At 34.4% G+C, this 27,373-nt stretch overlaps 1 non-coding gene across 1 annotated transcript; it reads right to left on the bottom strand.

Moving 5' to 3' along the window:
• Positions 1-10,502: 10,502 nt before the first annotated feature.
• On the bottom strand, positions 10,503-10,608 carry LOC139887397 (small nucleolar RNA R71). Its single transcript, XR_011773231.1, has one exon. It is a non-coding gene; the product is annotated as a small nucleolar RNA R71 (small nucleolar RNA).
• Between the last annotated feature and the right edge of the window lie 16,765 nt (positions 10,609-27,373).

Here is a 27,373-nt window from a genome sequence, read left to right as displayed (position 1 = left end):
AGTTTTTAGCGCTGCTGCCGGGGAACTGGTACCAAACAATACTGGTTTTATCAAACTTATTAGCAAGCATTTAGTGGTGTCTAAGAAAGACAATTATACACGGACTTGGTTGTTGGATTTTCCGAACAGTCTCCATGTCATACCCCCAAATAGGGCCGGGAAATATGACTTCACAATATCACAACACAAGTATGTACAAACGAGAATGACTCTATATGAGACGTTTTTAATATAAACCAATGTATTAAAGCAGCGGAAAGTATTATGTCATTACAATAGGGGTTCTAATGCAATAATATGAATGTATAAATGCGGACTCCAAAAGCAGCAAAGTCCAAATAGCAACTAATCTTTAGCAATCTTCACCTGAGACAAAACTTGCTTAAAGTGTCAACCAAAATGGTTGAGTGAACAACATAGGTTTATCAATAATAACCAAGTTTTTAGACCACAAGACTTAATTATAAAGTTTAATCAGTTCGGTAGTAGTGCTGGTGTATATGATATCGATACTAACCGTAAGTTACCCTAAACACATCACGTTCGTGTCGTGTATCATTATTATGTATCCATTGACCAACGGTCATTCTGATAGAGACGTCACTCTCCATAGCACTATACACAATAACTAAGCTTGCCTTTATACGTAGCAATTAACGATATCATGGTAGGGATTTAGCATGAATCAAAGCATGTTAGCAACAGTTTGAACTAATCAAAATAAAGTTTGAGTACTCGTGTCTAAGCGTAAAATAGTTTAAAAGCAAGCATGTGTCTCACCCCAAAGTTATAAAACAGTTAAGAAATAGTAAAAAGAGGGGCTATGAAGTTCACCTTAATAGCATATAGATATTCCACGCAAGTTATATGATCGGAGTGTTGAACACAGAGATCTCAACCTAGAGATATTATGTTCGATTAGTTAATGTCTAATAGACATAAAGCTTGTTTATTAATATAGCAAACTATATTAACAGTGACCATTCTCGAGAAAAGTTATATTTATATAGGTGATACTATACTTAGTGTACTTAAGTGTTACTATATAGATAAGTGTATAAGTTATAATAATAATAATAATAGTATTATTATTTACATTAATCAATTACTATGTATATCTATCATTATATGTTACATCTATAAATATACCTCTATATGATACATACACACACATATATATATATATATATATATATATATATATATATATATATATATATATATATATATATATATATAATTTATTCATTATTATTCATGTATGTATTCATAACTATATGGTATATACGTACTAGGTGTAGGTGTTACATATAGATAAGTGTAAGATGATACGTATATATATACACTTATTACTACTTATCATCTTTTGTAATTCTTAAAATATATACATGATACATAGACACACTCATACATCCATACACACGTACATATACATACATATATACACATACATATATACTCATGTATATATTTACATATACACATACGCATGTATCTGCAATATATACATGTGCCTACGTACGTATGTTTGCATGCATGCATGTGTATATTATTACCATTATTATTTACTAATCCTAAACTTCTATCATTACATATATCTTTATTCAAGTAACCTAGATTATGAATCACAATCACATCCAATTCATGTTCTACCTTTTCAATCATATTCATAACTAGTTCATGATCACAACTTAACAATTCTTATAATTATAATACTTCATGTATTTAACTAGCTTATTAATCATTAATCAAAATCTTTCATTATATCCTTTAACCTTATTCATAACTTTTTAACTTTATCACTATCTATACGAGATTCATGATCATCTATAAATCATACTTCTAATCTTTTCATTAATCATTATTCATTAATTTAATCTTTTACTCATATTATTTATCCTTGAACTTTTAACTTTAATATCTAGTTTCATAATCAATTCATATTACTAACACCATGATCAAATACTTTACTACATTACTAATCTTACAATCAAAACTTTCATCTTTAACCTAATCAATACAGAAAATCACAACTTTTTAACTAGTAATCTTTTAGCTATAATAAATTTTAACTCATATATATAATCTACTTTTAACTTTTCACCTACATAAAATCATAAACCTCATACTTGGATTAATCATATTATTAACATAACCAATAACTATTATCCATAAACCTTTAACTTAATCTTTTAATTATAACTTTTAAGTCCTTATTCATCACCTTTAACATTATCATTATCTTAATAAGTAGCATCCCTAATATGTTCATAATTATAATATTTTATCTTTTTTTTTTTATAATCAACTTCATAAACAATGATCATAATCATAATTTATATTAACATCATAACTATATTAACCAAAGCAAATTAAGAGGTTAATCAACTAGGGTTCTAGGTATACCTTAATAAGATAGAGATCAAAAAGAGGATGATGAATATGGACTGAACAGCAAACAAGAGAACAACAACAACTTGACCCAAACAGATGGGTTTTCTTGAGCTGTTTTTAGTTCGACAGCAGCAGCAGGAAAGAGAGGAAAAATGCAGCAACAACTCAAACAAACAAGGGGTTTTTCTTGGATCCCTTTTTGTTCGACAGAACCCAACAAGTAGCAGCAGCAGATCACGCAAACAAGGGTGCCAAAACAGATTGTTTGGGTGGTTCCTAGTCACATAACAAAACAGCAGCAGAAGTGGGTTTTCTTCGTGGTGTTGTGCAGCAACCAAGAGTTGATTGTGGGCTGTTTTGTGGCGATATAGAAACTAATACAGCAGCAAGAATAATGGAGATTTGCAGCAGGTTTTGATGAGGTTCTTGTTGATGCAGCAGTAGGTTAGAGGCTGCTTTGGTAGTCGATTACTAGCAGGGTTTTTTTGTGAGGTTTTTAGTCGACAAGTTAAAAGGAAAAGTAGGAGAACAAGTCGACTAAATTTGCTGCAGGTTTAGGGATTTAATTGTGGTGAGAATAATGCATAACATAAGGGTTTAAATAGCTAGGTTTGGTTTCCTAATCCCACTCCAATACTTGAAGAACAAGAATGTTAATTAGAGTTTAACTAGGATGGTGAACTTATGGATCAAGTTCATAATTTCCTGTTTTTCTTCCAACTAGCCGATTTATATTTGTAATTTATATGTATATATATATTTTTTTATACGGCATCCTTATTATTTATTTATATATTTTATACTTTTTATATTAAATTAGATTTACATTTATTTAAATTACATTTTATTTATTTATTTGTCTCTAACTTTTATAAATTTTATTTGGTTCCAAATTGTTTACATATTAATTTGTATAGTTTATTACGTGTCACTTTTAAGTATTAATATATATATAGTTTATATTATTTATTAAGTACTAGGGTTAGGGTTTATTATTTAATATTAAATGGTATTAGGGTTTTGTAGTTAATAAGTAAGGTTAGGTTTTGGGTTTTATATCATATTAGGGTTTTAATAATAATTACGATCATTTAATGATAGTATAAATGTTCGTTTGTCGAAATGGATAACAACCCTAATGATGATGCACAGAATATGACATTGAAACCCTAAGGACAACTTGGTAAATTCAGAAGGGAAATATGAGGGTTGTTATAGTACCTCCCCGTTAATTTAAACTTCGTCCCGAAGTTTCAGGTGGACTTCTCGGATGCATCTGCAATTGAGAAAAGATGGGGATATTTTCGCTTCATTCGATCTTCACGTTCCCAGGTATACTCGGGGCCTCTAAGTGAATTCCAACGGATCTTAAAAACCAGAATAGAGCTTTGTTTCATACATTTAATCTTACGATCCATAACTTCTTTAGATTCTTTGGTGAAGTGCAATTTATCATTATGGCGAAGATCATTCAAAGGAATAACAAGTATGTTGTCAACAAGACACTTTTTAAGATTTGAGATGTGAAATGTATGAACTTTATTTAACAGGAATTGTTGACTAAAAATTACCATTCGGTCAACATTTTGTTAAAGCAAAGTTTACACTTAATTACAGGGGGGATCTATTTGAGTGAGAACTGTTGTTGTATGAAAATATCGGCTAAAAGAGCCTGGGTGATTAGAATATCTAGTCTTATGGACTTCCTCCATGACTAGTTCTTGAAAATTTCTGATTAATGGTGATTTTTATAAGATCGACATGTATTCCTTCACTATTAACTACATGTCCAAGGAATTGTACGATTCGTAGCTAAAGTTCACACTTGGAAAAATTTGGCTTACGGTTGTTCCTTCTTTAAGAGCTCTAGAATCAATTGCAGATGTTGCTCATGCTCTTTCTCGCTCTTGGAATAGATTAAGATTTCATCAATGAAAACGGTTACGAATTTATCAAGATAAGGTTTGCATACACGGTTCATAAGATCCATGAATACAACAGGAGTATTGGTTAAACCAAAAGACATGAAAAGAAATGCATAGTGTTTATAACGAGTTCGGAAGGTAGTCTTAGAAACATCGGTTTCCTTGACTCTCAATTGATGATAACTCGACCTAAGATCAAGCTTCGAATAGGTACTTGATCCTTACAGTTGGTCAAACTACATCAATAAGCGGGAATGGATAACGATTCTTGATGGTTGGCTTGTTGAGTTTTCGGCAATTAATACACATTCTCAATGTGCCAATCATTCTTCTTAACAAACAGAACGGGTGCTCCCCACGGAGGCAAGCTAAAACGAATGAAACCTTTCTCTAAAAGTTCTTGGAGTTGATTGGATGATTCCTTCATCTCGGATGGAATTAAGCGGTATGGTACCTATGCAATAGGTACAGAATCGGGCGTGGATAATTGACAAATGAAGAATATATAATATCTAGGGTTGATATTATTAGTTGACAATATAGTGATAAGGAGTATGTAATGGTACACAATGGTCCTAAGGTTGATCAAATCTTATTCCCATCATGATCCATTAAGATTTCTGTATGACTTATCATAATATAATGACGTTGATCAAGTGTCATTATATTATTCTAAATCATACTTTTATCACTCCATAAGGTTACTACTTTGTCATCTAGTCAATATTCATCTTCTTCGAGGTAAATGATTCAATGGAAAATGAAAGAAAAGAAAATAACATCATTCATTCATTTAAAAGGAAATAACCAGAGTATTACAGAAACTTAACGAAATCTTCCAAAATGTAAACGTACTAAATGGTAACATAAAGAATACTATGAAAATGAAAATTTAAACGTCTCTAGTGGTTTCCAAAACTCTTCATTGTGCCTCTTCATTCTTCTTCTTATCCGAACATTGATTTTTGAAATGCCCTACTCCTCCGCAGTTATAGCAAGTAGGAATGGTTGCATTTGCCTTTGTAGCTGGAGTTTTGGTTGATGGAATAACAACTCTATAGTTTTTGACTACGTGACCCACCTTCTTACACTTGGTGCACTTGGCTTTACACCATCCTTCATGATGTCTCTCACATCTTTTACAATAAGGACGTTTTCCCTTATACAACTTGTTGGATTTTCCCTTATAAAGCTTGTTGAATTTGCTTTTAGAATTTTCTCGCTCCATTCCTTTTCTCTTCCTTTTTGCACCTTCTTTCTCCTTATGTTTGTCGATGAAATAGCTTGCCATGCAAGCAGCTTCTTGTATGGTGCCCGGGTTCTCCAAGATAACATCTCTTCGGACTTCATTAGGCAATCCATTGATGTAGCATTGGATCCCTAGATACTCGGGAGTAGCCATGAGAGCAAACTTTTGAAATCGGTTGGTGTAGCTCATGAGATCAGCATTCACCATTTCTATATTACTGAGCCCAGGTCTTTCAGTACTCTTGTATGTGGAGGGCGGGTAAATTATAAAACTTTGATGAGAATAAATAGTCGAAACGTTTTGCGGTACGCCATTGTTGCCATTGCCTTGAACAGAGGACTCGGACTTGGATTCTTCCTCAACTTCTTCTTCTTCATTCATCTCCTCCACAAATTCTTCCTCCTCGTCATCCCCATCATAGTTATCATTAGTGTAGGATTCTTCCAAATGAGGGTAGTGTGGTGGACTAGCAGGGACATAGTTTGGGTGAGTTGGTGAAAATGGTGGGGAAACGGGTCCATAAGTCGGTGTGCGGACAGATGAGTAGGATTCCTCGGAGTCAGAAATGATGATCGGGTTAAGGCGAGACATCCTAAATGAAAAGAAAGAGAGATGATTAGGTAGGTTTTAAGGATGACGCAAAAGCATGAATAAAATGTAAGGGGAAAACACACTAGAACTAAAATAGAAAAGGTTATAGTCCTATAGATTGCTAAGGCACCTAACTAACACATAAGGCACACATAAAATGCAATCCTGGTTCTCTATAACAACCTAGCTCTGATACCACTCTGTCATCCCCCCAAATAGGGCCGGGAAAATATGACTTCACAATATTACAACACAAGTATGTACAAACGAGAACGACTCTATATGAGACATTTTTAATATAAACCAATGTATTAAAGCAGCGGAAAGTATTATGTCATTACAATAGGTGTTCTAATGCAATAATATGAATGTATAAATGCAGACTCCAAAAGCAGCAAAGTCCAAATAGCAACTAATCTTTAGCAATCTTCACATGAGACAAAACATGCTTAAAGTGTCAACCAAAATGGTTGAGTGAACAACATAGTTTATCAATAATAACCAAGTTTTTAGACCACAAGACTTAATTATAAAGTTTAATCAGTTCGGTAGTAGTGCTGGTGTATATGATATTGATACTAACCGTAAGTTACCCTAAACACATCACGTTCATGTCGTGTATCATTATTATGTATCCATTGACCAACGGTCATCCGGATAGAGACGTCACTCTCTATAGCGTTATTCACAATAACTAAGCTTGCCTTTATACGTAGCAATTAATGATATCATGGTAGGGATTTAGCATGAATTAAAATATGTTAGCAACAGTTTGAACTAATCAAAATAAAGTTTGAGTACTCGTGTCTAAGCGTAAAACAGTTTAAAAGCAAGCATGTGTCTCACCCCAAAGTTATAAAACAGTTAAGAAATAGTAAAAAGAGGGGCTATGAAGTTCACCTTAATAGCAGATAGATATTCCACGCAAGTTATATGATCGGAGTGTTGAACACGGAGATCTCAACCTAAAGATATAATGTTCAATTAGTTAATGTCTAATAGACATAAAGTTTGTTTATTAATATCGCAAACTATATTAACAGTGACCGTTCTCGAGAAAAGTTATATTTATATAGGTGATACTATACTTAGTGTACTTAAGTGTTACTATATAGATAAGTGTATAAGTTATAATAATAATAATAATAGTATTATTATTTACTTTAATCAATTACTATGTATATCTATCATTATATGTTACATCTATAAATATACCTCTATATGATACATACATATATGTATTCTTTATTCATTATTATTCATGTATGTATTCATAACTATATGGTATATACGTACTAGGTGTAGGTGTTACATATAGATAAGTGTAAGATGATACGTATATATATACTTATTACTACTTATCATCTTTTGTAATTCTTAAAATATATACATGATACATAGACACACTCATACATCCATACACACGTACATATACATACATATATATACATAAATATATACTCATGTATATATTTACATATATACATACACATGTATCTACAATATATACATGTACCTACATACGTATGTTTGCATGCATGCATGTGTATATTATTACCATTATTATTTACTAATCCTAAACTTCTATCATTACATAAATCTTTATTCAAGTAACCTAGATTATGAATCACAATCACATTCAATTCATGTTCAACCTTTTCAATCATATTCATAACTAGTTCATGATCACAACTTAACAATTCTTATAATTATAATACTTCATGTATTTAACTAGCTTATTAATCATTAATCAAAATCTTTCATTATATCCTTTAACCTTATTCATAACTTTTTAACTTTATCACTATCTATACGAGATTCATGATCATCTATAAATCATACTTCTAATCTTTTCATTAATCATTATTCATTAATTTAATCTTTTACTCATATATTTTATCCTTGAACTTTTAACTTTAATATCTAGTTTCATAATCAATTCATATTACTAACACCATGATCAAGTTCTTTACTACATTACTAATCTTACAATCAAAACTTTCATCTTTAACCTAATCAATACATAAAATCACAACTTTTTAACTAGTAATCTTTTAGATATAATCAATTTTAACTCATATATATAATCTACTTTTAACTTTTCACCTACATAAAATCATAAACCTCATACTTGGATTAACCATATTATTAACATAACCCATAACTATTATCCATAAACCTTTAACTTAATCTTTTAATTATAACTTTTAAGTCCTTATTCATCACCTTTAACATTATCATTATCTTAATAACTACCTTCCCTAATATGTTCATAATTATAATCTTTTATCTTTTTTTTTTATAATCAACTTCATAAACGATGATCATAATCATAATTTATATTAACATCATAACTATATTAACCAAAGCAAATTAAGAGGTTAATCAACTAGGGTTCTAGGTATACCTTGATAGGATAGAGATCAAAAAGAGGATGATGAATATGGACTGAACAGCAAACAGGAGAACAACAACAACTTTGACCCAAACAGATGGGTTTTGTTGAGGTGTTTTTAGTTCGACAGCAGCAGCAGGAAAGAGAGGAAAAACGCAGCAACAACTCAATCAAACAAGGGGTTTTTCTTGGATCCCTTTTTGTTTGACAGAACCCAACAAGTAACTGCAGCAGATCACGCAAACAAGGGAGCCAAAACATATTGTTTGGGTGGTTCCTGGTCACGTAACAAAACAGCAGCAAAAGTGGGTTTTCTTCGTGGTGTTATGCAGCAACCAAGAGTTGATTGTGGGCTGTTTTGTGGCGATACAGAAACTGATACAGCAGCATGAATAATGGTGATTTGCAGCAGGTTTTGATGAGGTTCTTGTCGATGCAGCAGCAGGTTACAGGCTGCTTTGGTAGTCGATTACTAGCAGGGTTTTTTCGTGAGGTTTTTAGTCGACAAGTTAAGAGGAAAAGTAGGAGAACAAGTCGACTGAATTTGCTGCAGGTTTAGGGATTTAATTGTGGTGAGAATAATGCATAACATGAGGGTTTAAATAGCTAGGTTTGGTTTCCTAATCCCACTCCAATACTTGAAGAACAAGAATGTTAATTAGAGTTTAACTAGGATGGTGAACTTATTGATCAAGTTCATAATTTCCTGTTTTTCTTCCAAATAGCTGATTTATATTTGTAATTTATATGTATATATATATTTTTTTATACGACATCCTTATTATTTATTTATATATTTTATATTTTTTTATATTAAATTAGAGTTACATTTATTTAAATTACATTTTATTTATTTATTTGTCCCTAACTTTTATAAATTTTATTTGGTTCCAAATTGTTTACATATTAATTTGTATAGTTTATTACATGTCACTTTTAAGTATTAATATATATATAGTTTATATTATTTATTAAGTACTAGGGTTAGAGTTTATTATTTAATATTAAATGGTATTAGGGTTTTGTAGTTAATAAGTAAGGTCAGGTTTAGGGTTTTATATCATATTAGGGTTTTAATAATAATTACGATCATTTAATGATAGTATAAATGTTCGTTTGTCGAAATGGATAACAACCCTAATGATGATGCACATAATATGACATTGAAACCCTAAGGACAACTTGGTAAATTCAGAAGGGAAATATGAGGGTTGTTATACTCCAATTATATTGGAACCAAAAGGATCCTGCCTCTCCGTAGTCGGCCTGGCCACTTGGTTTGTTGAATAGTTCGTGCAAAGCTCTGTTATCGAAATAACAAGGAATCAGTAGCAAGAACCAAAAATATATTTAAACTTAGGGTAATTACCTTAGATTACCTTAGATTAAGATTGCTTTAGATTAACTTAGATTAAATTAGGAACTTAGCTTATCTACCTAAAATTTAAAACAAAAGGGCATACTCAGTGTATGACCCAAACCCGATCTAGGCCAGGGCCATTGTTATTCGTACCTGATCTAGACGCAATAATCTCTAAAGCACGCAAAGAAGAACGAATCAGAAATCGAATGGCGTTACGCGTTACTTTAGAAGAAAACACCAAACCCTTGATTGAAGGTCGAGGAGGAACAATCAGATTCCTAGAGATTCAAGGACACTCGTTCGAATTAAAGCATCACATTATACAGCTCATCCAAAATAGCTGTCAATTTCATGGACTACCGAATGACGATCCTAACTCTCACCTTGATAAATTCATATCTCTTTCAAACTCCTACAAACAGCCAGGGATAGGACAAGATATAGTTCGGCTTTACTTGTTCCCCTATTCTCTCACTCATCATGCACAAACATGGTTTGAAGGATTGAAAAAAGATTCCATCACGTCATGGACGGAGATGACTACTAAATTCCTAACCAAATATTTCCCTCCTTCTAAACAAACCAAGCTTAAGAATGACATCATTAACTTTAAACAAAGTTATGATGAATCTCTTTACACTGCGTGGGAGTGATTCAAAACCTTGCTGAAGAAATGCCCTAATCACCAGCTAGAACGGTCAACCTAAATCTGTACCTTCTACAATGGTCTTACGGTAAATCATAGGACGACGATCGATTCAGCAGCTCAAGGAAATCTGATGAAGACGAAGCATGGGAGTTGCTCGAGAACATGATAATGCATCATCATGACTAGAATAGTGGTGAAAAAACTTCATCATCTGCCCTACTCTCCGCACTTAATAATCAAACGGAGGCCATCAAATCCCTCATGGACAAAATGGAATCTCTTGCCAAACAACTCGGAGAATTGAAGACGCAACCGCAACATGTTAAATAGGCTCAGGCCTGTGTTAATTGTACCAACCCGTAACCAACTGAAGAATATCAAGTTGAGTACGATAATCCTGACGGTTCAGTCTATTACGTTCAATACCCATCTCGTCAACCAAATCCCGGATTCAATCAAACACCTAGGGTTAACCAATTTCAAAGAAACAACCAGCCTTTTCGCTATCGTTACCCACCTTATCCACCCCAACACTCTCAATTGACCTACGATCAACCACTTCCACTCACTAGTCCACCATCTGAGGGAGAGTCCCCAACCACCCAAATTACGAAAGTAACCAACCCTGCTCTCGGGACTGATAATCAATTGACTCAGTTCATTCAAGGACAACAACAGTTAAATCATAGAACCACATCTAGACAAGACCAGACAGAGATATGAATGCGAAACCAATTGGCTCTGCTAAAAAGTCTAGAAACACAGCTCGGACAATTATCACAATGCCTTGAAACCCGACCTCAAGGAAGATTACCTAGTAATACTATCCAAAATCCCCACATAGAGGAAGCTAATCAAATGGACTCCATAATCCCAACGGAAGAACCATAGAGAAGGTCAGCTAGGCTCAAGAACAAATCGATATATACTCAGAAGCTGCCCACTCAAACTCCAGTTCGCGTACCATATCCTGGAAGGCTGCTGAAAGAACCATCCAAGCTTGATACCTACAAACTTGATGGAAGATTCCTAGACACCATGTCCAAAGTTCCCAACCAGAAGAGATACATCTGTAGGCTTCTCTCTACAAAGGAAAGGATACCAGATTCCAACAAAATTCCACTAAGTGAAGAATGCTCGGCATTACTCAGAAACTATCTACCAAAGAAACTAGGAGATACGGGCCAATTCATTTTCCCGTGTTCAATCTACCAATCTGGAACCATTCATGCGCTAGCAGATTTAGGAGCAAGTATCAACCTAATACCCTACTCTCTATAAAAGATTAGAGTTAGGAGACTTGTCACCAACTAAAATGACAATCCAGCTTACCGATCACACAATTCGATATCCTAAGGGCATAGTTAAGAATGTCTTGGTGAAATTCGACAAATTCTTGTGTCCTACGGATTTCGTAGTGATGGACATCAAGGAAGACCTACATATACCAATAGTATTAGGAAGACCTTTCATGAACATGGCTAGGACTATCATTGATGTGTACAATTAAACCTTGATCCCGCGATCAGATGGGGAGAGCGTTACCTTAAAAATTGACCGACGTACCAATCTTTCTTCACATGCAGAGATATTTGCTATTTCCACCGGACGGATCACTTCCGATGATGAGTCCCCACCACTAGCCGATGATGTCGAAATGAGTGTCGAATCATAGTTTGTTGACGACCCAAAAATGGAAGAAGAGGATCCCAGCGAAGAAATAGAGGAAGAAGAAGAATCTGAGGAGGAAGAGGAAATGTAAGACGTAAAAGAAACTGCGATAATACCCTCTCGAAGCTTGGAACGTCATGAAGAATTAATGAGGATAGAGACGGAGGATCACAGTTTAAGTAGTCATTTCAAGAAGAAAACTGCTAAGGCTGAGGTTAAAGATATAGAGATTGACCTTGCAAGTGTCAAAGTGAAGCTCCAGAATACTGAAGAAACCCGTTCATCAGACGAGTCCACAGATGCAAGCTATGCCGATGATGATGAGGAAGAGCAAAATGAAGATATTATGGATGATTCATATTCTCCACCAGATCCAGAGGAGCTGGCCTCTTCTCCAGATCAGATTCCGGTCATACCTAATGACGCCGACATGATAACCTTCATTAATGACACCGATGAATTTGAAGATATTCTCGAAGTCATCTGCAAATCAACAATTAAATTTACACCACGCTTAAAGGAACGGATCAAGGCTATTGAAGATGAATACAACTTCTATCCATAGAGAGAAGATGATGATATTGAAATCTTAGAATGGCACATTCAAGACTTTATCAATACTCTTCACGATCATATCTACCATAAAGAAAGGCAACGAGAGCACAATTCAGTAGTTTGCACTATTCTCGAGATAAGATTTTGTCGAGATCAAAAGATCATTTACTCTAAGGTTTACAACGCCTTAGCCGGATCTGCACTTCCGATCTTGGCAAACCAACGAGCACTACTGACTCTCATCCGAAAGCATATGGATATTTCCACCGGATGCCCGACTTATCTCTCTGATTCACAAATTATCGAAGATATTCACACCCTTTTCGCTCTCTTGGAAAGAGATAATTTCGAAAGCACACCAGACAGGCTTGTGATTTACGTAACAATTGATCACGACGCTAATCTGATTATCAAGGAGTTACGAGATGCAGTTTCAGAAGAAGGAAGATGCAATAATCCATTCTCACATCTTGAGCCATACCGAGTCAATATTGTCACCTATGTTACGAAGCAGATAACACACATCTTGCATGAATCCATGGATCCTCGTTTCACATTGAAAGCTGGATGTTAGGAGATATATTCAAAGATGGTGACATTAGTGCTTGGGTCAGGACTGCTTTTCACTTCTTTTCAACTTCGCCTCTTGACAAATTTGTGCAAAGCAACAGACTCCTACTGCAGAGATTGTAGTGACCCGAACTTTTCCATGTTTATATATATATATATTACATGAAATTGTTATTTACATGATTACGTGTTTCCAACATGTTAAGCAATCAAACTTGTTAAGACTCGATTAATTGAAATAGGTTTCATATAGACAATTGACCACCCAAGTTGACCGGTGATTCACGAACGTTAAAACTTGTAAAAACTATATGATGACATATATATGGATATATATATATATATATATATATATATATATATATATATATATATATATATATATATATATATATATATATATATAGTTAACATGATATTATGATAAGTAAACATATCATTAAGTATATTAACAATGAACTACATATGTAAAAACAAGACTACTAACTTAATGATTTTGAAACGAGACATATATGTAACGATTATCGTTGTAACGACATTTAATGTATATATATATCATATTAAGAGATATTTATACATCATAATATCATGATAATATAATAATTTAAAATCTCATTTGATATTATAAACATTGGGTTACCAACCCTTAACAAGATCGTTAACCTAAAGGTTTCAAAACAACACTTACATGTAACGACTAACGATGACTTAACGACTCCGTTAAAATGTATATACATGTAGTGTTTTAATATGTATTCATACACTTTTGAAAGACTTCAAGACACTTATCAAAATACTTCTACTTAACAAAAATGCTTACAATTACATCCTCTTTCAGTTTCATCAACAATTCTACTCGTATGCACCCGTATTCGTACTCGTACAATACACAACTTTTAGATGTATGTACTATTGGTATATACACTCCAATGATCAGCTTTTACCAGTCCATGTGAGTCACCTAACACATGTGGGAACCATCATTTAGCAACTAGCATGAAATATCTCATAAAATTACAAAAATATGAGTAATCATTCATGACTTATTTACATGAAAACAAAATTACATATCCTTTATATCTAATCCATACACCAACGACCAAAAACACCTACAAACACTTTCATTCTTCAATTTTCTTCATCTAATTAATCTCTCTCAAGTTCTATCTTCAAGTTCTAAGTGTTCTTCATAAATTCCAAAAGTTCTAGTTTCATAAAATAAAGAATACTTCCAAGATTGCAAGTTTACTTCCAAGTTTTCTAAATCCATTCCAAGTAATCATCCAAGATCAAGAAACCTTTATTACTTACAGTAGGTTATCTTTCTAATACAAGGTAATAATCATATTCAAACTTTAATTCAATTTCTATAACTATAACAATCTTATTTCGAGTGAAAATCTTACTTGAAATTGTTTTCGTGTCATGATTCTGCTTCAAGAACTTTCAAGCCATCCAAGGATCCTTTGAAGCTAGATCCATTTTTCTCATTTCCAGTAGGTTTATCCAAGGAACTTGAGGTAGTAATGATGTTCATAACATCATTCGATTCATACATAAAAAGCTGTCTTATTCAACGTTATAAACTTGTAATCACTAGAACATAGTTTAGTTAATTCTAAACTTGTTCGCAAATAAAGTTAATCCTTCTAACTAGACTTTTAAAATCAACTAAACACATGTTCTATATCTATATTATATGCTAACTTAATGATTTAAAACCCGGAAACACGATAAACACCATAAAACTGGATATACGCCGTCGTAGTAAAACCGGGGGCTGTTTTGGTTGGGATAATTAAAAGCTAAGAAGAACTTTGATTTAAAAGCTATACTTCTAGAAAAATGATTTTTCTTATGAACATGAAACTATATCCAAAAATCATGGTTAAACTCAAAGTGAAAGTATGTTTTTCAAAGTGGTCATCAAGATGTCGTTCTTTCGACGGAAATGACTACCTCTTTCAAAAATGACTTGTAACTTGTATTTCCGACTATAAACTTATACTTTTTCTATTTAGATTCATAAATTTAAGTTCAATACGAAACCGTGGCCACTGGAATCACTCAAAACGGATTAGAAACGAAGAAATGGCGAGTAAAACAAGATTGATAAAAACTACTCATTTTACCTACGTTAAAGTTAGTAATAAATCTATTCCAACCATAACCTAATCAACTTATATTGTATATTATGTAATCTTGAGATACCATAGACACGTATACAATGTTTCGACCTATCATGTCGACCCATCTATATATATATTGCGGAATAACCATAGACACTCTATATGTGAATGTTGGAGTTAGCTATACAGGGTTGAGGTTGATTCCAAAATATATATATAGTTTGAGTTGTGATCAATACTGAGATACGTATACACTGGGTTGTGGATTGATTCAAGATAATATTTATCGATTTATTTCTGTACATCTAACTGTGGACAACTAGTTGTAGGTTACTAACGAGGACAGCTGACTTAATAAACTTAAAACATCAAAGTGTATTAAAAGTATTGTAAATATATTTTGAACATACTTTGATATATATGTATATATTGTTATAGGTTCGTGAATCAACCAGTGGCCAAGTCTTACTTCCCGACGAAGTAAAAATCTGTGAAAGTGAGTTATAGTCCCACTTTTAAAATCTAATATTTTTGGGATGAGAATACATGCAGGTTTTATAAATGATTTACAAAATAGACACAAGTACGTGAAACTACATTCTATGGTTGAATTATCGAAATCGAATATGCCCCTTTTTATTAAGTCTGGTAATCTAAGAATTAGGGAACAGACACCCTAATTGACGCGAATCCTAAAGATAGATCTATTGGGCCTAACAAACCCCATCCAAAGTACCGGATGCTTTAGTACTTCGAAATTTATATCATATCCGAAGGGTGTCCCGGAATGATGGGGATATTCTTATATATGCATCTTGTTAATGTCGGTTACCAGGTGTTCACCATATGAATGATTTTTATCTCTATGTATGGGATGTGTATTGAAATATGAAATCTTGTGGTCTATTGTTACGATTTGATATATATAGGTTAAACCTATAACTCACCAACATTTTTGTTGACGTTTAAAGCATGTTTATTCTTAGGTGAATACTAAGAGCTTTCGCTGTTGCATACTAAAATAAGGACAAGATTTGGAGTCCATGTTTGTATGATATTGTGTAAAAACTGCATTCAAGAAACTGATTTCAATGTAACATATTTGTATTGTAAACCATTATGTAATGGTTGTGTGTAAATAGGATATTTTAGATTATCATTATTTGATAATCTATGTAAAGTTTTTTTAAACCTTTATTTATGAAATAAAGGTTATGGTTTGTTTTAAAATGAATGCAGTCTTTGAAAAACGTCTCATATAGAGGTCAAAACCTCGCAACGAAATCAATTAATATGGAAAATTTTTAATCAATAAGAACGGGACATTTCAGTTGGTATCAGAGCTGGTATAATGCCGTCCATGTGTGGCGGGTTAGTCGTAAAGGAGGTTCTCACAGTGTTACCTGTGACGAAGCATTGGCTCTTACTCCTTACGATCCCTTACGAGGGTTGGCAGTAGCCGAGAGGCAGGCCCTAAAATCAGTATCTGAGGTACACTCAGTGGTCACCAGGCGGTTAGCTGGGAAGGCACTGGGTGGGACGGTGGTTGTCCCCACTGTATTTCAGTTAGTTTCTGAGCGTTGGTCTTAGAGAACCAGAAAATTTGCATTAGTGTGTCTTATTGAGTTTGTTAGGATGCATTAGTGAGTCTGGACTTTGACCGTATTTTCTTTAAAAATGATTGCTTAACATTTTTGTTGGAAACTATATATTATTAACATGTATATATTATGTGATATATTAATCTCTTAACATGTTTGATATTGTGTGATAGATGTCTACCTCTAGCACAAATCCCATTGACTCACATAATAATAACGAAGAGTCGAATATATATTGGACTGATTCACAAGTTCTCGAAGAGGAACGGAAGAAGAATCAGAACGGGAAGAAGAATCAGAACCGGAAGAGGAGGAACCGGAGGAGGAAATAGAACCGGTGGGGGGAAATAATAAAACGGTTAAGTAAAAGAAAATCCTCAACCAACTGACCAAGGTTAATTATGGTCAATGGTGTTTCCGCCAAGGAAGCAAAATATTGGGAGGATTACCAATTCTCCGATGAATCGGATTCCGACGAGAATTCCGATGATGTTATAGAAATTACCCCAACTGAATTTAAAAAGGCAAAAGAAAATAATAAAGGAAAGGGCATAAAAATAGAGAAATCTAATTCCAACCCCGATGAACTTTATATGTATCGTCAACCCCCGAAGTCCTTAAGTTGTAACAATGACCTGGGAACCTCTAAACCACCAGGTTTTTCTAAACCGTTGTGGAAAACGACAGCTAGTATTAGGGGAACATCATATATCCCTAGAAACTTGGCAAAACGAACCAAAACCAAAGAAGAAGAAACGAGCGAGTCGGAATAAGATAGTTGTATTCGTATGGTGTAATATATGTAATATAGTGTGCTTATGCTTTATGATATATGTAAAAATTGCTTGTATTAATAAGTATTTTTTTTTATGAATCTAATTCTTGTCTATTTTACAGTATAAAAACACAAAATGGGTAGACAACCCAATATTTTAAGAGACCTACCCGGAGACATGATTGATGAAATCTTGTCTAGAGTCGGTCAGAATTCTTCGGCACAACTATTTACGGTGAAATCAGTTTGTAAGACATTCGAAGAACGTTCCAAGAATGCCTTGGTTTATAAGAGACTTTCGTTTGAAAGATGGGGGATATCACATTGGGAAACCCATAAGTTACGATGTGTTTACTTTGACGCATATATTGCGGGGAACCCAAGTGCTATTTTACGCAACGGGTTAAGAAATTATTTTGACTCAATGTATCCGAACATAGGACTTCATGATTTAGAAAAAGTGGCTAACATGCAACATAAAGAAGCATGTTATGCTTACGGGTTAGTAATGTTCGCTTCTCACCAAAGTGAGAACAAGAACATCGGGCTACAACTATTAAACAAAACATTTCCACAAGTAACGGACTCAGTAGTTGGAGTGAGAAACAAGGTTTTTAGATTGTTACGGGACTGTTGGAAATTACGTAACCCTCGTCCCTTTGACGACGTTACACGCTGTCTTATCAACGGCCATAACGGTTATGTTCCACAAGACCAAGGATGGGAAGTAGTCCTAGTAAAACCAGAATGCATGACTTGTTTCTAGACGTATGAATTACGTGTCTTTATTGCCTTTGCTGAACGACTTGTGTACTAGCTAGAATTATCTTCACAACTATCTTGTATCAAAGTTATTGTTTGCTATATTTCATGCTTTATGTAAAATAAGCGGTATTGTAAGTTTGTAAAATATTGTATAAAAGTTTGAACGCGAAATATTATTATAATCAGTTTTTCATATAGAATTTTAGTAGTTGAATTGTATATTAGCTACTAAGTATGAACTTAACGGGTAGGTACTACCCGAATTTAAACTTATAAAACGCTAATATGAAGAAAAAGCTTTTATAAATGAGTTCATATTATGCTACGAAATACTATTAACTACTCTTAATATTCTGTATGATTAACTTGTTCCATTTGACTATTTTGAAGGAAATGGCACTGACTACTCGACACACCGTGAATATGAATGAAGAGGAATTCTGTACTTTTCTAGCTTCAAACATAGCCGCAGTACAGGCTGCGCTACATACCAACAATAACCTTGGATCTAGCAGTACAGGAAATCGTGTAGGATGCACCTACAAAGAATTCGCTGGCTGCAAACCTTTGGAATTTGATGGAACCGAAGGACCGATCGGATTGAAACGGTGGACCGAGAAGGTCGAATCGGTATTTTCCATAAGTAAGTGTACTGAAGAGGACAAAGTGAAGTACGCTACACATACCTTCACAGGTTCTGCGTTAACATGGTGGAATACCTATCTAGAGCAAGTGGGACAAGATGATGCTTACGCACTACCATGGTCAGCATTCAAGCACTTGATGAACGAGAAGTACCGTCCCAGAACCGAGGTCAATAAGCTCAAGACAGAACTTAGTGGGTTACGAACCCAAGGATTTGATATTACCACGTACGAAAGACGATTCACAGAATTATGCCTATTGTGTCCGGGAGCGTTCGAAGATGAGGAAGAGAAGATCGACGCGTTTGTGAAAGGATTACCGGAAAGAATCCAAGAAGATATAAGTTCACACGAGCCCGCCTCCATACAACAGGCATGTAGAATGGCTCACAAACTAGTGAACCAGATTGAATAAAGAATTAAAGAATAGACTGCTGAAGAGGCCAATGTGAAACAAGTCAAAAGAAAGTGGGAGGAAAACGGTGATAAGAATCACCAATACAACAACCACAACAATTACAACAATTATCCCAACAATCGCAACATCAATCGCAACTACAACAAACGGCCCAACAACAACAACAACAACAACAACAACAACAACAACAACAACAACAACAACAACAACAACAACAACAACAACAACAACAACAGCAACTACAACAATCATCCCAACAAAAATAACAACCGCAACAACAACAACAATCAGAAGCAGCTATGCCAAAGGTGTGAAAAGTATCACTCGGGGTTCTGCACCAAATTTTGCAACAAGTGTAAAAGAAATGGTCATAGCGCGGCGAAGTGTGAGGTCTACTGACCAGGGGTTAACAGAATGAAAGGAACAAATGGTGTCGGAACGAGTAATGGCGGAGCAAGTAGTGTCGGAGCAAGTTATGCCAATGTAGTTTGTTATAAATGTGGAAAACCGGACCACATTATTAGAAATTGCCCGAACCAGGAGAACATGAATGGACAAGGCCGCGGAAGAGTTTTCAATATTAATGTGGCAGAGGCACAGGAAGACCCGGAGCTTGTTACGGGTATGTTTCTTATTGACAATAAATATGCTTACGTTTTATTTGATTCGGGTGTGGATAGAAGCTATATGAATAGAGATTTTTGTGCTAAATTAAGTTGTCCATTGACGCCGTTGGATAGTAAATTTTTACTCGAATTAGCAAATGGTAAATTAATTTCAGCAGATAATATATGCCGGAATTGAGAAATTAAACTGGGTAGCGAAATATTTAAGATTGACTTGATACCAGTAGAGTTAGGGAGTTTTGATGTGATAATCGGTATGGACTGGTTGAAAGAAGTGAAAGGAGAGATCGTTTGTTACAAAAATGCAATTCGCATTATACGAGAAAAAGGAAAACCCTTAATGGTGTACGGAGAAAAGGGCAACACGAAGCTACATCTTATTAGTAATTTGAAGGCACAAAAACTAATAAGAAAAGGTTGCTATGCTGTTCTAGCACACGTCGAGAAAGTACAAACTGAAGAAAAGAGCATCAATGATGTTCCCGTCGCAAAAGAATTTCCCGATGTATTTCCGAAAGAATTACCGGGATTACCCCCACATCGATCCGTTGAATTTCAAATAGATCTTGTACCAGGAGCTGCACCAATAGCTCGTGCCCCTTACAGACTCGCACCCAGCGAGATGAAAGAACTACAAAGCCAATTACAAGAACTTTTAGAGCGTGGTTTCATTCGACCAAGCACATCACCGTGGGGAGCTCCTGTTTTGTTTGTCAAGAAGAAAGATGGTACATTCAGGTTATGTATCGACTACTGAGAGTTGAACAAACTTACCATCAAGAACCGCTACCCACTACTGAGAATCGACGACTTATTTGATCAACTACAAGGCTCGTCTGTTTATTCAAAGATTAACTTACATTCCGGGTATCATCAAATGCGGGTGAAAGAAGATGATATTCCAAAGACTGCTTTCAGAACACGTTACGGTCATTACGAGTTTATGGTCATGCCGTTTGGTTTAACTAATGCACCGGCTGTGTTCATGGACCTTATGAACCGAGTGTGTGGACCATACCTTGACAAGTTTGTCATTGTTTTCATTAATGACATACTTATTTACTCAAAGAATGACCAAGAACACGGTGAACATTTGAGAAAGGTGTTAGAAGTATTGAGGAAGGAAGAATTGTACGCTAAATTTTCAAAGTGTGCATTTTGGTTGGAAGAAGTTCAATTCCTCGTTCACATAGTGAACAAAGAAGGTATTAAGGTGAATCCGGCAAAGATAGAAACTGTTGAAAAGTGGAAAACCCCGAAAACTCCGAAACACATACGCCAGTTTTTAGGACTAGCTGGTTACTACAGAAGGTTCATCCAAGACTTTTCCAGAATAGCAAAACCCTTGACTGCATTAACGCATAAAGGGAAGAAATTTGAATGGAAGGATGAACAAGAGAAAGCGTTTCAGTTATTGAAGAAAAAGCTAACTACGACACCTATATTGTCATTGCCTGAAGGGAATGATGATTTTGTGATTTATTGTGACGCATCAAAGCAAGGTCTCGGTTGTGTATTAATGCAATGAACGAAGGTGATTTCTTATGCGTCTAGACAATTGAAGATTCACGAACAAAATTATACGACGCATGATTTGGAATAAGGCGCGGTTGTTTTTGCATTAAAGACTTGGAGGCACTACTTATATGGGGTCAAAAGTATTATATATACCGACCACAAAAGTCTTCAGCACATATTTAATCAGAAACAACTGAATATGAGGCAGCGTAGGTGGATTAAATTGTTGAATGATTACGACTTTGAGATTCGTTACCACCCGAGGAAGGCAAATGTGGTAGCCGACGCCTTGAGCAGGAAGGACAGAGAACCCATTCGAGTAAAATCTATGAATATAATGATTCACAATAACCTTACTACTCAAATAAAGGAGGCGCAACAAGGAGTTTTAAAAGAGGGAAATTTAAAGGATGAAATACCCAAAGGATCAGAGAAGCATCTTAATATTCGGGAAGACGGAACCCGGTATAGGGCTGAAAGGATTTGGGTACCAAAATTTGGAGATATGAGAGAAATGGTACTTAGAGAAGCTCATAAAACCAGATACTCAATACATCCTGGAACGGGGAAGATGTACAAGGATCTCAAGAAACATTTTTGGTGGCCGGGTATGAAAGCCGATGTTGCTAAATACGTAGGAGAATGTTTGACGTGTTCTAAGGTCAAAGCTGAGCATCAGAAACCATCAGGTATCAACAACCCGAAATCCCGGAATGGAAATGGGAAAACATTACCATGGATTTCATCACTAAATTGCCAAGGACTGCAAGTGGTTTTGATACTATTTGGGTAATAGTTGATCGTCTCACCAAATCAGCACACTTCCTGCCAATAAGAGAAGATGACAAGATGGAGAAGTTAGCACGACTGTATTTGAAGGAAGTCATCTCCAGACATGGAATACCAATCTCTATTATCTCTGATAGGGATGGCAGATTTATTTCAAGATTCTGGCAGACATTACAGCAAGCATTAGGAACTCGTCTAGACATGAGTACTGCCTATAATCCACAAACTGATGGGCAGAGCGAAAGGATGATACAAACGCTTGAAGACATGCTACGAGCATGTGTTATTAATTTTGGAAACAGTTGGGATCGACATCTACCGTTAGCAGAATTTTCCTACAACAACAGCTACCATTCAAGCATTGAGATGGCGCCGTTTGAAGCACTTTATTGTAGAAAGTGCAGGTCTCCGATTTGTTGGAGTGAAGTGGGGGATAGACAGATTACGGGTCCGGAGATAATACAAGAAACTACTGAGAAGATCATCCAAATTCAACAACGGTTGAAAACCGCCCAAAGTCGACAAAAGAGCTACGCTGACATTAAAAGAAAAGATATAGAATTTGAAATTGGAGAGATGGTCATGCTTAAAGTTGCACCTTGGAAAGGCGTTGTTCAATTTGGTAAACGAGGGAAATTAAATCCAAGGTATATTGGACCATTCAAGATTATTGATCGTGTCGGACCAGTAGCTTACCGACTTGAATTACCTCAACAACTCGCGGCTGTACATATCACTTTCCACATCTCGAATTTGAAGAAATGTTTTGCTAAATAAGATCTCACTATTCCATTAGATGAAATCCAAATCAATGAAAAACTTCAATTCATCGAAGAACCCGTCGAAATAATGGATCGTGAGGTTAAAAGACTTAAGCAAAACAAGATACCAATTGTTAAGGTTCAATGGAATGCTTGTAGAGGACCCGAGTTCACCTGGGAACGAGAAGATCAGATGAAGAAGAAATACCCGCATTTATTTCCAGAAGATACGTCAACACCTCCAACTGCTTAAAATTTCGGGACGAAATTTATTTAACGGGTAGGTACTGTAGTGACCCGAAATTTTCCATGTTTATATATATATTAAATTAAATTGTTATTTACATGATTAAGTGTTTCCAACATGTTAAGCAATCAAACTTGTTAAGACTCGATTAATTGAAATAGGTTTCATATAGACAATTGACCACTCAAGTTGACCGGTGATTCACGAACGTTAAAACTTGTAAAAACTATATGATGACATATATATGGATATATATAGTTAACATGATATTATGATAAGTAAACATATCATTAAGTATATTAACAATGAACTACATATGTAAAAACAAGACTACTAACTTAATGATTTTGAAACGAGACATATATGTAACGATTATCGTTGTAACGACATTTAATGTATATATATATATATATATATCATATTAAGAGATATTTATACATCATAATATCATGATAATATAATAATTTAAAATCTCATTTGATATTATAAACATTGGGTTAACAACCCTTAACAAGATCGTTAACCTAAAGGTTTCAAAACAACACTTACATGTAACGACTAACGATGACTTAATGACTCAGTTAAAATGTATATACATGTAGTGTTTTAATATGTATTCATACAATTTTGAAAGACTTCAAGACACTTATCAAAATACTTCTACTTAACAAAAAATCTTACAATTACATCCTCGTTCAGTTTCATCAACAATTCTACTCATATGCACCCGTATTCGTACTCGTACAATACACAGATTTTATATGTATGTACTATTAGTATATACACTCCAATGATCAGCTCTTAGCAGCCCATGTGAGTCACCTAACACATGTGGGAACCATCATTTGGAAACTAGCATGAAATATCTCATAAAATTACAAAAATATGAGTAATCATTCATGACTTATTTACATGAAAACAAAATTACATATCCTTTATATCTAATCCATACACCAACGACCAAAAACACCTACAAACACTTTAATTCTTCAATTTTATTCATCTAATTAATCTCTCTCAAGTTCTATCTTCAAGTTCTAAGTGTTCTTCATAAATTCCAAAAGTTCTAGTTTCATAAAATCAAGAATACTTCCAAGATTGCAAGTTTACTTCCAAGTTTTCTAAATCCATTCTAAGTAATCATCCAAGATCAAGAAACCTTTATTACTTACAGTAGGTTATCTTTCTAATACAAGGTAATAATCATATTCAAGCTTTAATTCAATTTCTATAACTATAACAATCTTATTTCGAGTGAAAATCTTACTTGAAATTGTTTTCGTGTCATGATTCTGCTTCAAGAACTTTCAAGCCATCCAAGGATCCTTTGAAGCTAGATCCATTTTTCTCATTTCCAGTAGGTTTATCCAAGGAACTTGAGGTAGTAATGATGTTCATAACATCATTCGATTCATACATAAAAAGCTGTCTTATTCAACGTTATAAACTTGTAATCACTAGAACATAGTTTAGTTAATTCTAAACTTGTTCGCAAATAAAGTTAATCCTTCTAACTAGACTTTTAAAATCAACTAAACACATGTTCTATATCTATATGATATGATAACTTAATGATTTAAAACCCAGAAACACGATAAACACCATAAAACTGGATATACGCCGTCGTAGTAAAACCGGGGGCTGTTTTGGTTGGGATAATTAAAAGCTAAGAAGAACTTTGATTTAAAAGCTATACTTCTGGAAAAATGATTTTTCTTATGAACATGAAACTATATCCAAAAATCATGGTTAAACTCAAAGTGAAAGTATGTTTTTCAAAATGGTCATCAAGATGTCGTTCTTTCGACGGAAATGACTACCTCTTTCAAAAACGACTTGTAACTTGTATTTCTGACTATAAACTTATACTTTTTCTATTTAGATTCATAAATTTAAGTTCAATACGAAACCGTGGCCACTGGAATCACTCAAAACGGATTAGAAACGAAGAAATGGCGAGTAAAACAAGATTGATAAAAACTACTCATTTTACCTACGTGAAAGTTAGTAATAAATCTATTCCAACCATAACCTAATAAACTTATATTGTATATTATGTAATCTTGAGATACCATAGACACGTATACAATGTTTCGACCTATCATGTCGACCCATCTATATATATATATTGCGGAACAACCATAGACACTCTATATGTGAATGTTGGAGTTAGCTATACAGGGTTGAGGTTGATTCCAAAATATATATATAGTTTGAGTTGTGATCAATACTGAGATACGTATACACTGGGTCGTGGATTGATTCAAGATAATATTTATCGATTTATTTCTGTACATCTAACTGTGGACAACTAGTTGTAGGTTACTAACGAGGACAGCTGACTTAATAAACTTAAAACATCAAAATGTATTAAAAGTATTGTAAATATATTTTGAACATACTTTGATATATATGTATATATTGTTATAGTTTCGTGAATCAACCAGTGGCCAAGTCTTACTTCCCGACGAAGTAAAAATCTGTGAAAGTGAGTTATAGTCCCACTTTTAAAATCTAATATTTTTGGGATGAGAATACATGCAGGTTTTATAAATGATTTACAAAATAGACACAAGTACGTGAAACTACATTTTATGGTTGAATTATCGAAATCGAATATGCCCCTTTTTATTAAGTCTGGTAATCTAAGAATTAGGGAACAGACACCCTAATTGACGCGAATCCTAAAGATAGATCTATTGGGCCTAACAAACCCCATCCAAAGTACCGGATGCTTTAGTACTTCGAAATTTATATCATATCCGAAGGGTGTCCCGGAATGATGGGGATATTCTTATATATGCATCTTGTTAATGTCGGTTACCAGGTGTTCACCATATGAATGATTTTTATCTCTATGTATGGGATGTGTATTGAAATCTGAAATCTTGTGGTCTATTGTTACGATTTGATATATATGGGTTAAACCTATAACTCACCAACATTTTTGTTGACGTTTAAAGCATGTTTATTCTCAGGTGAATACTAAGAGCTTCCGCTGTTGCATACTAAAATAAGGACAAGATTTGGAGTCCATGTTTATATGATATTGCGTAAAAACTGCATTCAAGAAACTGATTTCGATGTAACATATTTGTATTGTAAACCATTATGTAATGGTCGTGTGTAAACAGGATATTTTAGATTATCATTATTTGATAATCTACGTAAAGTTTTTTTAAACCTTTATTTATGAAATAAAGGTTATGGTTTGTTTTAAAATGAATGCAGTCTTTGAAAAATGTCTCATATAGAGGTCAAAACCTCGTAACGAAATCAATTAATATGGAACGTTTTTAATCAATAAGAACGGGACATTTCAGAGATCACCATTCAGAAGATTTTGTGATACTAAAGATACAATTTCTGACACTATTTGAAGACCTCCGAAATGAACATCCCGTCAGAGAAACAATCACCACTAGCACTGCCTCGATGATTGACATTCATGGCTCAATCAGCATAGCCGTAGATCATATTCTCATCGGACTTCAAGATTTGTCACGAGCTGAAACCGCACATTATCTCTCCTTCAGAAGATCTTCAAGAGAAGTACCAGATCTACTACCAATTTTGGTCCGACATTTTCTCCGAATCTATCCACCAAGACTCACATTCCCTCGAGAAAACCACGATTACAATAACCAGAGGGGAATGTCTGATTTTTAGGCATCATTATGGTCGAGCCAACAACCTTAAACAAAAGCGCTTCTCGGGAGGTAACCCGTGCAATAAAGT

The sequence above is a fragment of the Rutidosis leptorrhynchoides genome, chromosome 1, assembly GCF_046630445.1.
Source record: "Rutidosis leptorrhynchoides isolate AG116_Rl617_1_P2 chromosome 1, CSIRO_AGI_Rlap_v1, whole genome shotgun sequence".
Taxonomy (NCBI): Eukaryota; Viridiplantae; Streptophyta; class Magnoliopsida; order Asterales; family Asteraceae; genus Rutidosis; species Rutidosis leptorrhynchoides.
The sequence above is the reverse complement of the archived record's forward strand: the minus strand, read 5'-3'. Positions and strand labels throughout refer to the sequence as shown.